Below are 14,034 nucleotides of genomic sequence, written 5' to 3'. Positions count from 1 at the left end.
CAACATTGCCATATTCTATTAGTGAGAAGCAAATAGTTTAGGGGAGAAAGATAAAAGATGTAAATTTCAGGAAGGAAAGGAACAATTAGGGCTATCTTATAGGGGACTTTGATAGCACTTACAATGGTTCAAAGGGCAATATAATTAGATAACCATTGTATCTGGTTAATAAAAAAAGACTGAGAAACCAAAAAGATTTGTCTTTTCTTTCCACACCTCCTCCCACCCTCTCTCCTTAGAAATGGAAATGAGAACCCTAATAAGCTCAGAGAGGGTAAACATGCCCATCATGTTGAGTACAGTGGCACACATCTATAATCCCAGTACTTGAGAGGCTGAGACAGGAGGATTGCAGATTTTAGGCCAGCCTCAGCAACTTAACAAGACTTTCAACAACTTAAGAAGACCCTATTTCCAAATTTAAAAAAGAGCCAGGGGTGTAGCTCAGAGGAGTAACGCCTCTGTGTTCAATCCCCAGTACCAAAGAGAAAGAGAGAAGAGAAACCAAAAGCTGATATTGATACTGAATATCACAGATGTACTGTGAATTGCTCTGTGTGTGGTTAGGTAAGCTGAAGAGGCCTACTGTGCTGGACAGGCACATTTTTAGGCCCCACTTTATGAGTTCCATTGTGTCATAGTTCTCACACACTTTATTTTTAGAGTTACTTTATACTTGGAAATAGAACATAGAATATGGTAAATGTCTAGCCTTTCACAGCATTCACTGTATAGTAGTTTGAATTGATATATGTTAGAGATAATACAATTAGCACCCTAAACTGGGCATGATGTCACACATCTCTAATTCCAGTACTCGGGAAGCTAAGATTGGAAGGTTTGAGGCTAGCCTCAGCAGCTTAGTGAGACCCCGTTTCCAAATAAAATAAAATAGTGCTGAAGGTGTAGCTCAAAGGTAGAATGCCCTTGGGTACAATCCTTAGTGCCACAAAAAATTAGCACCCTAGTATCTGCAAAGACAATATATTTATAGAGGTGTTTTCATTTAAGGGGAGTATAGAGAAGCATACTGTATTCTGGTAGTATTCAAATCATTAATCTCCTGACTTAGCAACTATAAGACACTCATTATTCATGATCAGTTATTTGAGACATTACATAAAGGTTACTTGGAAACATTTAGATTCCTTCTCCTAAACTGAATCCATGATGTCAACATGCCTCCTAACAGCTGCAAAATCAGTTGACAGGAGACCTGTAAAAAGGAAGGATGTTTAAACTGTCATTAATTAAAGCTCAAAAGGCCCCTTCAAGCATTGGAATGGGGGCCCAGACTTGCCACACAGCCTGCATTCCATACTTCTTAGTCCACACCTTGCATCATGGAAGAGCCGCATTCTTTGTAGTCAATCACCCTGAACATGGCCTCGTTTTGTTTTGTGTTTTTTTTTAAAGAAAAGCAAGATAATAAAGAGACCACAGGGTGCCAGCTACTAGCAGAGGGTTTAGAGCTAAAACCACAAGTGGGATTAAGATGGACTGCGATGGGAACTGTTCTTCTCTTAGGCTCAAACGAGAATGTGGGCCTTGCACAAAGCAAGTCATTAATGCACCAGAAAAAAAAAATAACTCATAGACATAATACTAGTTAGCTTTTCATGTCTCTATAAACAGCCTTTAAAAATTATATCACTCATGCCAAATGTTCATCTGGTATAAAGTCAATAAACATAAAATATCATACAAGAAATCGCAAAAGCAAACAAAATCACATGACTGTGTGCCACAGAAGTGTGTTATAATGACCAGCTTCCTGTACGGTGTCCAGTAATATGTGTATGTCTGTTGACAGCTTTGAAAATGTATTTTTTCAACTGGCATAAATGGTTCTCAGCCAAAGGTGGAGTTTATCAAAACCTCAAAGAGAGCTTTTTCTAAATCCATGCTGGCTTTACAAGAGAAGGCTGATGAAGATTTCTGTTAGATTTCTTGCTTTTTCTTCCTTTCTCCCTAGTGCCGCTTACTGAACAAATTCACAGCCTCATTTCTCTATGAGAAAAACAGTGAATGGTGATTTGGTTGATGGCCTTTACCAAGCAAAGACAGATAAAACGTTTATGTAGCAAGATTTAGACCTGGAAAAGTTGCTCTTGGATTATAATCAAGACAAAAGAATGAGGCCGTTGGAACACATTTTCTTTAGGTTGTCTTTACATATTGTTTGTTGATTAATGACTTTTTCAGAGTTGGAAAATCTCTAAAGGCTGATATCAGAGCTAGTTCTGCACTTTCTGTTTCTCTTCTACGTGTATTGTCATTAAGGTTGGATATTTTAGCAAAAATCAGGGGGAAATGATTTGTCACTGAACTCAAACTAAAACCAACTCTCTTCTTTCCCTTTAAAGAATTCTTCATATGTATATTATCATCTTTAAATGTCTGATTTAAACAAATTTAAGAGTATTCTTCCAACTACAAATATAGCCCAGTCTCAGAGAACCTGGTTGTTTTGTTTTGTTTGGGGGTACCGGGGATTGAACACAGGGTTGTTCTACCTCTGAGCTATACTCAGGCCCTTTTTATTTTTTATTTGACACAGTGTCTCACTAGGTTACTAAGGGTCTCACTACGTTGAAGAGGCTGGCCTTGAACCTGCGATCTTCCTATCTCAGCCTCTCAAGTATTAGGATTGTATGCATGCACCATTGTGCCTGGCTGGCCCCTGGTTTGTTGTTGTTTTAAGTATAATCTTGGCATGAGATGCCTGAGGAAGGCATAACAATTTTGCAATGAATTTCAGGGAGTCTTCCAACAAGACCAATCCTGGCCTTGTGGTGTTTCAGTAAGATGATGAATGATATTCACAACTCAAACATAGCAACAAATGTTTAAGAAATAAAATATGTTGGCACATGTCAAAAGAGGAAAATAGCATTAGCTGATGTCTTATCTTTTTTATAGTGTCTTAAACAATGGTCTTCAACCTAGGATGGTTTTGCCTTTCATGGGTCATTTAGCAATGTTTGGAGACATTTTTAGTTGCTAGAGCTTGGGGGTGGTAGAGGCCAGGAATGCTGCTGAACATCCTGCAATGCACAGGACAGCCCCATGAAGGATTTATCTGATCCTAAATGTCAATACCACTGAGGCTAAGAAATCCAGCTCTAGGGTCATGAGTGAATCTACCAAAAGTACTGATTCTGGGGAGATGGGAGGGTGGAATGTTTTCATTGGCTCAGTGTATGTGTGAATTAAGAAAAGGTCAAAGGCTTGATTTTTTTTCACCTTCGAGTCCCCTGATGGGGCAATTGTTATTTCAAAGATCAAAAAGAAAAAAGAAAAACCTAGGTAAGTGCTGCATTTACAACGAAGTCATGTTCCTTCTTGTTTCTTGATCTGCATCCAGAGCAAAAAAAAAAAAAAAAAAAAAAAAGAAATTACCCATAGACTAAAGTTAGCACTTATTTTGTGCTGGGGTTAATTAAACAGAATATAATGGTGGCTACCATTTGGGGAGAGCAATAGCCAGGTCTTGATTATAGATTCCCCTAAATGCATAGTTCGTTGGGCAATGAATCCATTGCTCTGAGTTGCTGATGCACACTGTCGTCTTAACTCAGGGATTTATAGGGTGTGTCGCCTTCAGTCACTCAGGTCAAGTTCCGTAGCTGTGTGCCTGCTGACCGGTTTCTACAGGACGGTTGGTCCTGTGTGGGGAGCAGCTGGTTTCTCTTAAATGCCTGTGACTATGTTTGCTACATTTCTATGACAATATGTTCACACCAATATAATTATGACTGCATTAGCACTTGCCCCGTAAACCACATGACTCAGGGGTTTATGAGGAGGTAATAAAAACTCACCTCAGGCTGAAACTTGTTTCTGACATGGCACTTGAAGGGCGGGGACAGTTGTAAATGGTCAGCATTGGCTAGGGCCTTCTGAAATCTGTGGTCATTAGTCCCATTGATTGGTTACCTCGCTGCAGAGCCAAAACTTGGTGCTGTGGGATTTAGATCTTTAATCGTTTAGCAAAACATAGGTCCTTTGCCAAGTTTCATTGGCACTCATTAATTCTTTGGACAAATCTGGAGTGCCTAAAAAGGATGACGGGAGGCAGGTGAACGGCACTTAGTTCATGTTCTCATAAAGCTTACATTCTAGTGGAGGGAAAGGAGGCAGAGAGGTGGGAAGGGAACAGGAATCGGGGGTGGAAGAAAGAGGAACAGGGAAAGAAGGACGAAAGGAGGGGGACAGAAGGAGGGCAGAAGGGAAGTGAGAAGGTCAAATATGAGATGGTAAGAGCTTTTGCAAAGAATTAAGAAAGAGCGAAACATGGCTATTTTAGAACAGTAGACAAGGCCAGGCTCTGTGTGAGGTGACCTGAATGACATGTGAAGTCAGCCACGTGAGGGGCATTCCAGAGAGGCAGCAGCTCGAATCACCCCCAAGGCATGAAGAGCAGGAAGGCCAGGGGCTAGTGCAGGAAGAACAGGGGCAAGGGCAGGAAGGGCACATGCAATGGCCAACAGAACCAGGGCATCCAAACCCTTGGAAACATGGATGAGGAGCTTGGCCCTTGAAGCAAGGGAGGAACACAGGCTGATTGAGATTTTAAAGAGTTCCCTCTGGCAATTATGGGCAGGAAAAAGAGCAGGGAAACCAGTTGGGAGGCCACTGCTGAAATCCAGATGGGGACTCTGTAAACTTGTTTGCAGGGCCTCCTACACAGCTCCTTTCAGGAGGACAGAAAACAGCTGAGGAATGTCCAGGGGATGAGGTGCAGGCGGACATCCCCCGCCTGCCAAAAGCACTGTCCGCCTGAACTCCCTGATCCCCAGAGGGGTGGATGCAAGTGTATGGCCTTTGGAAGTGGTCTGCTGTGTGCAAAATGGGCTTTTTAATACATCATCTGCACAACTGTGCTAGAGAGAGCCATGCATGAAAAGCTCCTAGTATAGAGCCCAGCGGTAAGTGTTTTATGTCTAGGTAAATCTGTCCTGAAGTCATATATACAGATCAAGTGTCTGTGGTCATTTTCTAGGGAAGGGGATCACCTCAATTGCTTTCAATACATAAAGACACTTTTTTGTGTTTGATTATATAATATGGAATCATCTCAGTTGGCAAAATTATCTCTTTTTACTGCTCTTCAGTTTCCATGTCTTCTTAGGTCATATTCTGTGCTTTCTCATGTGTGTAAGACTATACATATACACTGTTTCAAATTGCCTTCCAGAAAGATGGTATCAGATAGCATGAGAATGGTACTATTCCCTTTTTTAAAACTGAGAGCTGAATGCAACAGTATATACCTGACATCTCAGTACTTGGGAAGATGAGCTAGGAGAATCCCAAATTAGAAGCCAGTCTCAGAAAGTTAGCAAAACCCTATAGCAACTTAGCAAGACATTGTTTCAAAATAATTTTTGAAAAGGCTTGGGGATGTAGCTCATAGGTAGAATGTCCCACATTCAATCCCCAGTACGGAAACAAAATAAATTGAGATGTAATTTAGCTGAGTTTTGTGGCACAAGCTTGTTCTCTTAGTACTTGGGACGCTGAGATGGGAGGATTTCAGGTTCAAGGCCTGCCTCAGTAAGTTAGTGAGACCCTCGGCAACTTAACAAGATATTGTTTCATGTCAAAAATTAAAAAGGACTGCGGGAGTAGCTCAAAGGTAGAATGCCCCTGAGTTTGATCCTTGGTACCAAAACAAAACAAAATAAATTTAGCCAGGTGTGGTGACAAAAGCTTATAATCCCAGTACTTGGGAGGCTAAGATAGAAGGATCTCAGGTTTGAGGCCAGCTTCAGCAAGTGAGCAAGACCCTCGGCAATTGAGCAAGATCCTGTTTCATGTTAATAAAATAAAAAAGGCAAGGAGTAAAGCTCAGAGGTAGAACACCCCTGTGATCAATCCTGAGTATCATACCAAAAAATGAGCTTTATTTCACATACCAAAAAATTCACCTTTCTAAGGTGTACCACTCAGGGATTTTTAGTATATTAACCGAGTTCTGCAACCCTCACAACTAATTAAGAACATTTTCATCATTCACCTTAAAAAGTAATCCTGTGCCAGTTAGCAGTCCCTCCCCTTGCTTACCACTCCACAGTCCCTGGAAACCACTAATTTGCTTCTTGTCTCTATGGATTTGCCTCTTCTGGACATTTCATATCAATAAAATTATATAAGACCTGGGCCTTTCTGCCTGGCTTCTTCCATTTAGCATAATATTTTCAAGGTCCATCCATGTGTTCTAATTAGCTCCTTTGAGGGGGGGCGAATCTTTATAATTTTCATAATGGGATTTTTGTATAGTAATTATAGTAGATATAAAATTATACCAACACATTTTACTTTATCAAGATGGAGAACATGGCCGGACATGGTGACACATGCCTGTAATCCCAGTTCTTGGGGGAGCTCAAACAAGAGGATCATGGGTTCGAGGACAACCTCGGCAATATAGCGAGACTCTCAACAACCCTGCAATCCTCCTGTTTCAACCTCCCAAGTGCTGGGATAACAAGAGCATACCACCGCCATGCCCAGCTCTGCAGCTCTTTATATATCAAAAGATTGCTGGCCTAACATCTGAATGAGGAAAAGACCTCAGAGTTTGTTTGGTTCTAATCACAATAATTTGTGACTAATTGTGACTTCCCCGGGCTGGCCATGCATTGACAAAACCAGACAGATAATAAAAGTACTTGTGAAAATAACTTTTCCTTTATATGGGAAGATTAAAAAAATATTCTTTTGATGGAGAAAAAAGATGGTAGAATGTTTCTTCCTATTCCAAGACTGTTGGTGAATATAACTGTTACCCTGAGGATTATAGACGTCACACTGTGACCACATACACTCCTACATGGCACCCAGTGTGTACACATGCATATCAAACTTGACAGCTGGTGAATTACTCATACCTCCCTAAACTCATAAATCGCTGGTGGTCCCAGGAGCTCTAGCTAGAGGCTTTGCAGATCACCCCCTTGAGCTCCCATTATGACCAGGACCCACATGTCTGGAGTCTTGTATTTAAACCAGACAGTTCTCATATCATTGTGTCTTCACCTGCTGATATCTTTTTATTCTAGGCTGAGACATCACCCCAGAGCAACCTAGTTCACTTGCTTTCTTCTTTTAACCTTTGAATTTGAGGGTCAACACAGACATTACAGCCATATTAACCATCATTTTTTTAACAACACTGCAACATGACTTTGTTTAATTTTCCTATTGCTGAATGCTTGTATTTCTCATGTGCCTCCTTCCCTTTACATTTCTGTCTTTCTCAACTGCCTGTGATCCTTTGATGAAAGAGATTATTTTCTTCTCATGCCTGTACTCTCAATGCGTAGTCCCAAACAAATGTCAGCTGAATCATACACGCTTTCCTTCACATATGTTGTTTTCTCCTTTGTCAATTCTTTGTATTAACATCACTTTTTAATAATGATTGATTTCATGGAAAATTCAGATGTCTACCTTCAATGAGAACATTGTGTAGCCTTTAACCCTTCAGTTCAACTGTCATTAGCAAAACAGCCATGGTCCCCATAGAACACACATAATTGTGTCAGGTCAGATGACGGTACATAAAGATCAAAATGTACAAGCAGAGCACAGTGACACGAGTCTGTCATCCCAGTACTTGAGTGGCTGAGAAAGAAATATAGCAGGTTCCAGGCCAGCCTCAGCAACTTAGTGAGATCCTGTTTCAAAATAAAAAAAAAATTAAGAGCCAGGCATGGTGGCGCACGCTTGTAATCCCAGCATTCAGGAGGCTGAGACAGGAGGATCGCGGTTCGCGAACAGCTTTTCAGCTACTTAGTGAGGCTCTTTGCAACTCAGTGAGACCCTGTTTCAAAATAAAGAATAAAAATAGGAATGGAAGTGTAGCTCGGAGGTAGAATGCCCCTGGATTCCATCCCAGTGCCGCAAAAAAATAAAATTAAATAAAAAATTAAATAGGGCCAGGGGTGTAGCTTGGAGGTAGAATGCTCCTGGATTCATTCCCCAATGCCAAAATATAAATAAAATAAAATAGGATTAGAGCACTTATTCAAGAGTAGATTACTTAACACTTTTAATCTCCTCAGTGTCCTGGAATTATAAATCCCTCTAATTTATATGGCGTAAACCTCTTTATTCAAAATCTGGAAAGGATGCTATGCCTTAGCAAAAGATACCTAATCCATGGCTTTATTGGCATCTTAGTCCTTGGACTTCTTTGCTCTGGGGAACTGCCCTCTGCATCATAGGAAGTTCATCTGTACCCCAGGCCTCTATCACCAGATGCCAGGAGTAGCCCCCCACCAAAAAAACATGACGGTCACTTCTCCACGTGCGGCACTGAGGAGCATCCCAGGACAGCACAGTCATCTCCCACGGAGGACCAGTGCAGCGTGGCACGTACATTGGCACTGCTCTTCCTTCTGCAAGGTGGGAGTATTATCTTACACTTATTTCTCCAGGAATCTGTGGTTCCCTAAATGCAGGGCTCTTTCTTCACTCTTCTCCTATACACACAGCGAGCAACATATTAAGGGCTTGACATATCTTTGTGGAATGAGTGAATGAACCATAAAAGGACCTCAAAGGCAGAACCGTGGTGAGGAGGGATGGGAATTCAGAGAAACTGCAGCATCCCACTGATGCTTCCTCTAATTGAGAAATACATCAAGTACGGCGTGAATGCATAAATGTATCGCCGCAAATAGCGCTATGATGCATAATTACAGTATACCACTGAAAGTATGCAAATAAAGATAATAAAGATCAGAAATAATCACTAGCAGGAGTGTGGAGATGTTGCAGGCTGTATAAATATGACTATTTCAAGAATAATTCAAACGCATTAAACTTCACGAAGCCATTAAATGCGGAGATCAGGTTGTCTAACTTCTCTGCTCAGATTCACCTCACCACTTTATCTGATCTATGACTCCTTTTTTATTTTTTATTTTTTGTAGTACTGGGGATTGAAGCCAGGGGCTCTTATCTATGAGCTACCCCCCCAGCTCGTTATTGCTATTATTTTCAAACAAGGTCTCACTAAGTTGCAGAGGGCCTCGCTAGGTTGCTGAAGCTGTCCCTGAACCTGTGATCCTCCTGTCTCAGACTCTCAAGTAACTACTGGGATTTTAAGTGTGTGTCACCAGGCCTGGCTCCTAAACTAGAGTTTGTTCACTAGTGATTTTAATATCCTCTTCTTATATTGTAACCTAAGACTTCCTGGCACAGAAACCAAAATTCATTGTGTGTGTGTGTGTGTGTGTGTGTGTGTGTGTGTGTGTGTGCGCGCGCGCGCGCGCACTTACTTTGGGTTTTATTTTTTGTTATTATTGTTATTGTTCTTTAGTTTGCTTTGGTTTTGTACTGGGATTTGAACCGAGGGTCATTCTACCTCTGAGCTACACCTCCAGACTTTTTTATAAATTATTTTTTATTTTAAGACAGGGTCTCACTAAGTTGCTGAGGGTCTCTGGCCTCCAACTGCGATCCTCCTGTCTCAGTCTCCCAAGTACTGGGATTACAGATGTATGCCACCAAGATGTGCTCTGTATCTTCTTGAGTTGAGGAAATGTGGTAGCTAATCTGAACTTTGGAATCAGAAATTGGGTCAAGTTCTGACCCTGCCATTTACCCCTGCCTGATATTAACCAAGTGGTTTAACATGCCTGAGTTCCAATTTCCTGATCTATAAAATTATTATGGTGATACCTATTTTACCATTAAATCAAACAGTATGATGATGAAGTGTAATTTCTAAAGTACAAACTATTACATAAATACTCATTATCATTTATGAGTCAATCAAAAGTTAGTAGGAAACTCTGTTTGATTTTTTATTTTTTAATTATTTACAAGCTGAGGATAGTGCTATATACCTATAATCTCAGTATTTGGAAGATGAGACAGGAAGATGGAGGTTTAAGACCAAACTCAGCAATTTAGCAAAACCATCAACACATTAGCAAGACCCTGTTTTAAAATAAAAATTAAAAAAGGATTTTCGGTGTAGCTTAATGGTGGAATGCCCCCTTGGTTCGATTTTTAGTACCAAAAAAAATTATTTACAAAATCTGCTTTTCTATATATATTTTTTCAGAAAAAAATTCTCTAGAAAAATTCACCTTTCCTTAGAATACTTCTTATTTTGTTAAGATATAGCTTACTGTTGGTTACAAATAGTACATGGAAACATTCTTGTTATGAAATGTTCAAACCAGACAGGTGTGGTGGAGCTCACACAAATAAAATCCCAATATTTGGGAGGCTGAGACAGGATGATTTCAGATTCACGACCAGTCTCAGCCATTTAGGGAGGCCCTTACCAAAAAACAAAAAAAGATTGAAAAATGGCTGAAGGTACACTCAGAGGCAGAATGCCCCGGTACCACACACAAAAAGTTAACATTCAAACCAGCAAAAATGTGTCAAGTAGATTTATGAAATAGATATCCCTCATTATCTCTAATACCATTTTTAATCATTCAAGGAAACCCAATTTTAACAGTTTATGATCACATTTTTTCTGTTTTATTTTTGTACTAAAGATTGAACCCAGAGGCATTCTATTTCGGAGCTATATCCCAGACCTTTCTATTTTTTGTTTTTAACCCATCTTGCTAACTTGGTGAGGCTCGTCTTGAACCTACAATCTTCCTTTCTTAGTTTCCCAAGTATTGGAATAACAGGCCTAGTGGTCAAATATGCTTTGACGTATATTTACTTTTAATTGGGCACAATCAAGATTACATATTTTATACTATGACATCTTTTTTCCACCTTATATTTTGCCAGTATATACTAATCAATGGTAGATTGTTAAGATAGAGTGTATTTTCTTAGACATACGCTCTCATTCCTCATCTAAGTTAAGTGCCCACAATCATTTAACCTTCTCAAAATGGATGAAGACAGACATCAAATGTGTCATGTGTGGACTTTTGAAGCTTGTTATATCATGCACTCTTCCACATGGCACAATATGACAATCTACAGATTTTGAAAGCATAACGCGTAAGAGGAGTTGGCAATGATGCTAGCTTATGAGTTCCCATAACAAAAGGCACACAGAAAACTGTCAATTGTACTTGACATTCAGTTTTTCAAATCCAGTGTGAATGCTGCCGTTGCTCATTGTAGGGATGGAACAGACATTTCCCATCCCTTTTTGTGTAGAGGCATTGTGAAGCATACCTTCCGCGGAGGGCTGTATTTGTGAGTCAGTGTGAGTATGTAATCCTTATAAAAGTCTAATGAGGTTTGCTACATTGGTGGCAGAACATACATAATTATTAAGCACCTTAATGTTTGATTTGGTGTGGTTAATTTCATGTATTTGCATTTTATAGCTACATAAAAAACAGGATCAAGTCTAAAACCCTGAAATAAAAAAGGAATAATTGCAGCTTCTTCTCACTATGACTGTCAAAATACGCATGATCTTCCTTATTTATTAGCAAATTATTGATCCATTCAGAAGTCAAAGATCTTCCATGAAGTTAATGGAGAGACTGCTTTTATAGAAGCAAGAATCTGTTTCAGCCAATAGTAGTGCCATCAAAAAAAAAAAAAAGGCTGAGTCTGTTTTTAATCTCACATTTAGTTAAGGAACGATTCTGATGGAGGTAAGAGGACTGCCAAAGGAAAATGCCTTCCTGCTGCTAAAGAAATGATGAGGCAGGCGCTGGGTTTATTTTTATAACAATGGATTTTGATCTCATGACAAATGTTTCACCATAGCTTTAACATTTTCCCTATTCTAAATGAAATTGTGTATGTTACATTCTGATCTGTCTCAACTTCTAAAAACACCAAGAAGTGTTGTTGGTATTGAGCACTTTTCTTTCTGGTTTCCTGTAAATTGAATGGTAGAGAGGGTGTTGTTTATAATTTGAAGGATTTTGTTTGTTTGGGTCCTGGGAATTGAAATCTGAGCATTCTACCTCCAATACATACCCCCAGCCCTATCTTTTTTTTTTTTTTGAAACATAATCTCTCTAAATTACTGCGGCTGGCCTTGAACCTGCAATCTTATCTCAGCCAAGTACTGGGATTACAAGTATGCACGGTTGTTGACTGTTTCCCATTTGCAAAATACCAACTAAGTGATGTTTTGTGATAGATTATTAAACCATCATGTCTTTATCTTAAAGAAGGAAAACCTATTCCTAAATAATTTGGGTAAGAGAAGTGGGTAATAAGTTCCATAAAAAGAGCTAGAAAATGCTAAAAAGAAATACAAGCTTAGAAGTTATTTGTTGTTATTATTATTAGGTATTGAGGATGAACCCAGGGGAATTTTACATCTTTGCTACAACCCCAGCCCTATTTTTTGTTGATTGATTGAGTGATTGACTCACTGTGGTTCTGGGGCATGAACTCAAAGGCATTCCACCTCTGATCTATACCCTAACCCTATTTTACTTTTGATTTTGAAAAAGGTCTTCCTAGGTTGATGAGAGTCTCACTACTTGCTGAGGCTATCCTCAAACCTGCAACCTTCCTGTTTCAGCCTTCCAAGTACTGTGATTACAAGCATGTACCACACGCCCAGCTTATTATTTTTTTGTTTTGTTTTGAAACAGGATCTGACTAAGTTGCTGAGTGCCTCTCTAAGTTGCTGAGGCTGGCCTTGACTCTATGGCCTTGACTCCTCCAGTCTCAGCTTCCCAAGTTCTGGGATTACAGGCATATGCAAGAAGCTAATTTAAATAAGGAAAATCCTGGAAATCCTCTTGAAAGAGGAGAAAATAGCAATTTATATTAAGAGTTGGGTAAAATGTAATGAATCGCTCTTAGGTCAACTGAAACACGAGATAGAGCACAAAGATGCCACTGTGGATAGAGAATAGTGGTCAGACCCATACAACACAGCAGCCACATGGAGCTGGTTAGATTTGTATTAAATAATCAAAAGCTAAAAGTTTAGTTTCCAGGACACACTCAACACATTTCAAGTGCTTAATAGCCACTCCCAGGGGTTTGAAAAAGTGGTGGCAAGACTGTTGACCAGTGTATCTGAAACTTTAGCATACACCTGGAGCACTGATAAAACAGATTCCTGGGACCCACTCCCAGAGGTTCTGCATTAGTAGAACTGAACTGGGGCCAGAAATTCTGCTTGATGTGTGTGTGTGTGTGTGTGTGTGTGTGTGTGTGTGTGTGTGTGTGTGGTATTGGAGATTGAACCCAGTGGTGCTCTCTATCACTGAATTACACCCCCAGCCCTTTGTATTTTGAAACAGGGTCTTGGTAAACTGTGGAAGCAGAAGCCTGAGACCTTCCTGTCAAAACCTCCCAAGTACTGGGATGACAGACTTGCGTCACCATGCCCAGCTTGAAACTTCTGCTTTGTAAACAAGCGCCCAAGTGATGCTGATGCTGCTGGGCCACGCTTTGAGTAGCACTTATTGTAGAACAGCGCTTCGCAAGTAATAACTGCTTTAAATTTTTCATTTATTTTTATACTGGTACATATATTTTTCAGCAGTAAAAATAAATTACTAGAGAAAAGACATTCAAATTATTTAAAAGGTCTAAAATTAAAGGTTATGTTCATTAGTAGATTCAATAGATGTATAATTACATTTCAATAAATACAATCAGAACAATGGTAAGGGAAAAGAAAAGAATGACTAAGTCAGATATGCTGGTGCAGGCTTGTAATTCAAGTACAAGACCCTGTTTCAAAACAAAAATAAAAAAAAAGAACTGGGAGTATAGCTTGAAGGTAGAATGCCCCTGGGTGCTATCCTCTGAAAAAGGAAAGAAGGAAGGAAGGAAGGAAGGAAGGAAGGAAGGGAGGAAGGGAGGGAGGGAGGGAGGGAGGGAGGAAGGAAGGAAGGGAGGAAGGAGAGAAGGGAAAACCTAGGGACATGTCTAAATTTTTACTCCCTGTTTCTCTGTGTACCTCCATCATGAACCATGTCAAAAGGTTCACAGAACGCCGGGCGTGGTGGTGCACGCTTGTAATCCCCGCACTTGGGAAGCTGAGACAGGAGGATCTCACAGTTTCAAAGCCAGCCTCAGCTACTTAGTGAGGCTCTCAGC

Source organism: Muscardinus avellanarius (genome assembly GCF_963383645.1).
Source record: "Muscardinus avellanarius genome assembly, chromosome: X".
In the NCBI taxonomy this organism is placed as follows: Eukaryota; Metazoa; Chordata; class Mammalia; order Rodentia; family Gliridae; genus Muscardinus; species Muscardinus avellanarius.
The sequence above is the reverse complement of the archived record's forward strand: the minus strand, read 5'-3'. Positions refer to the sequence as shown.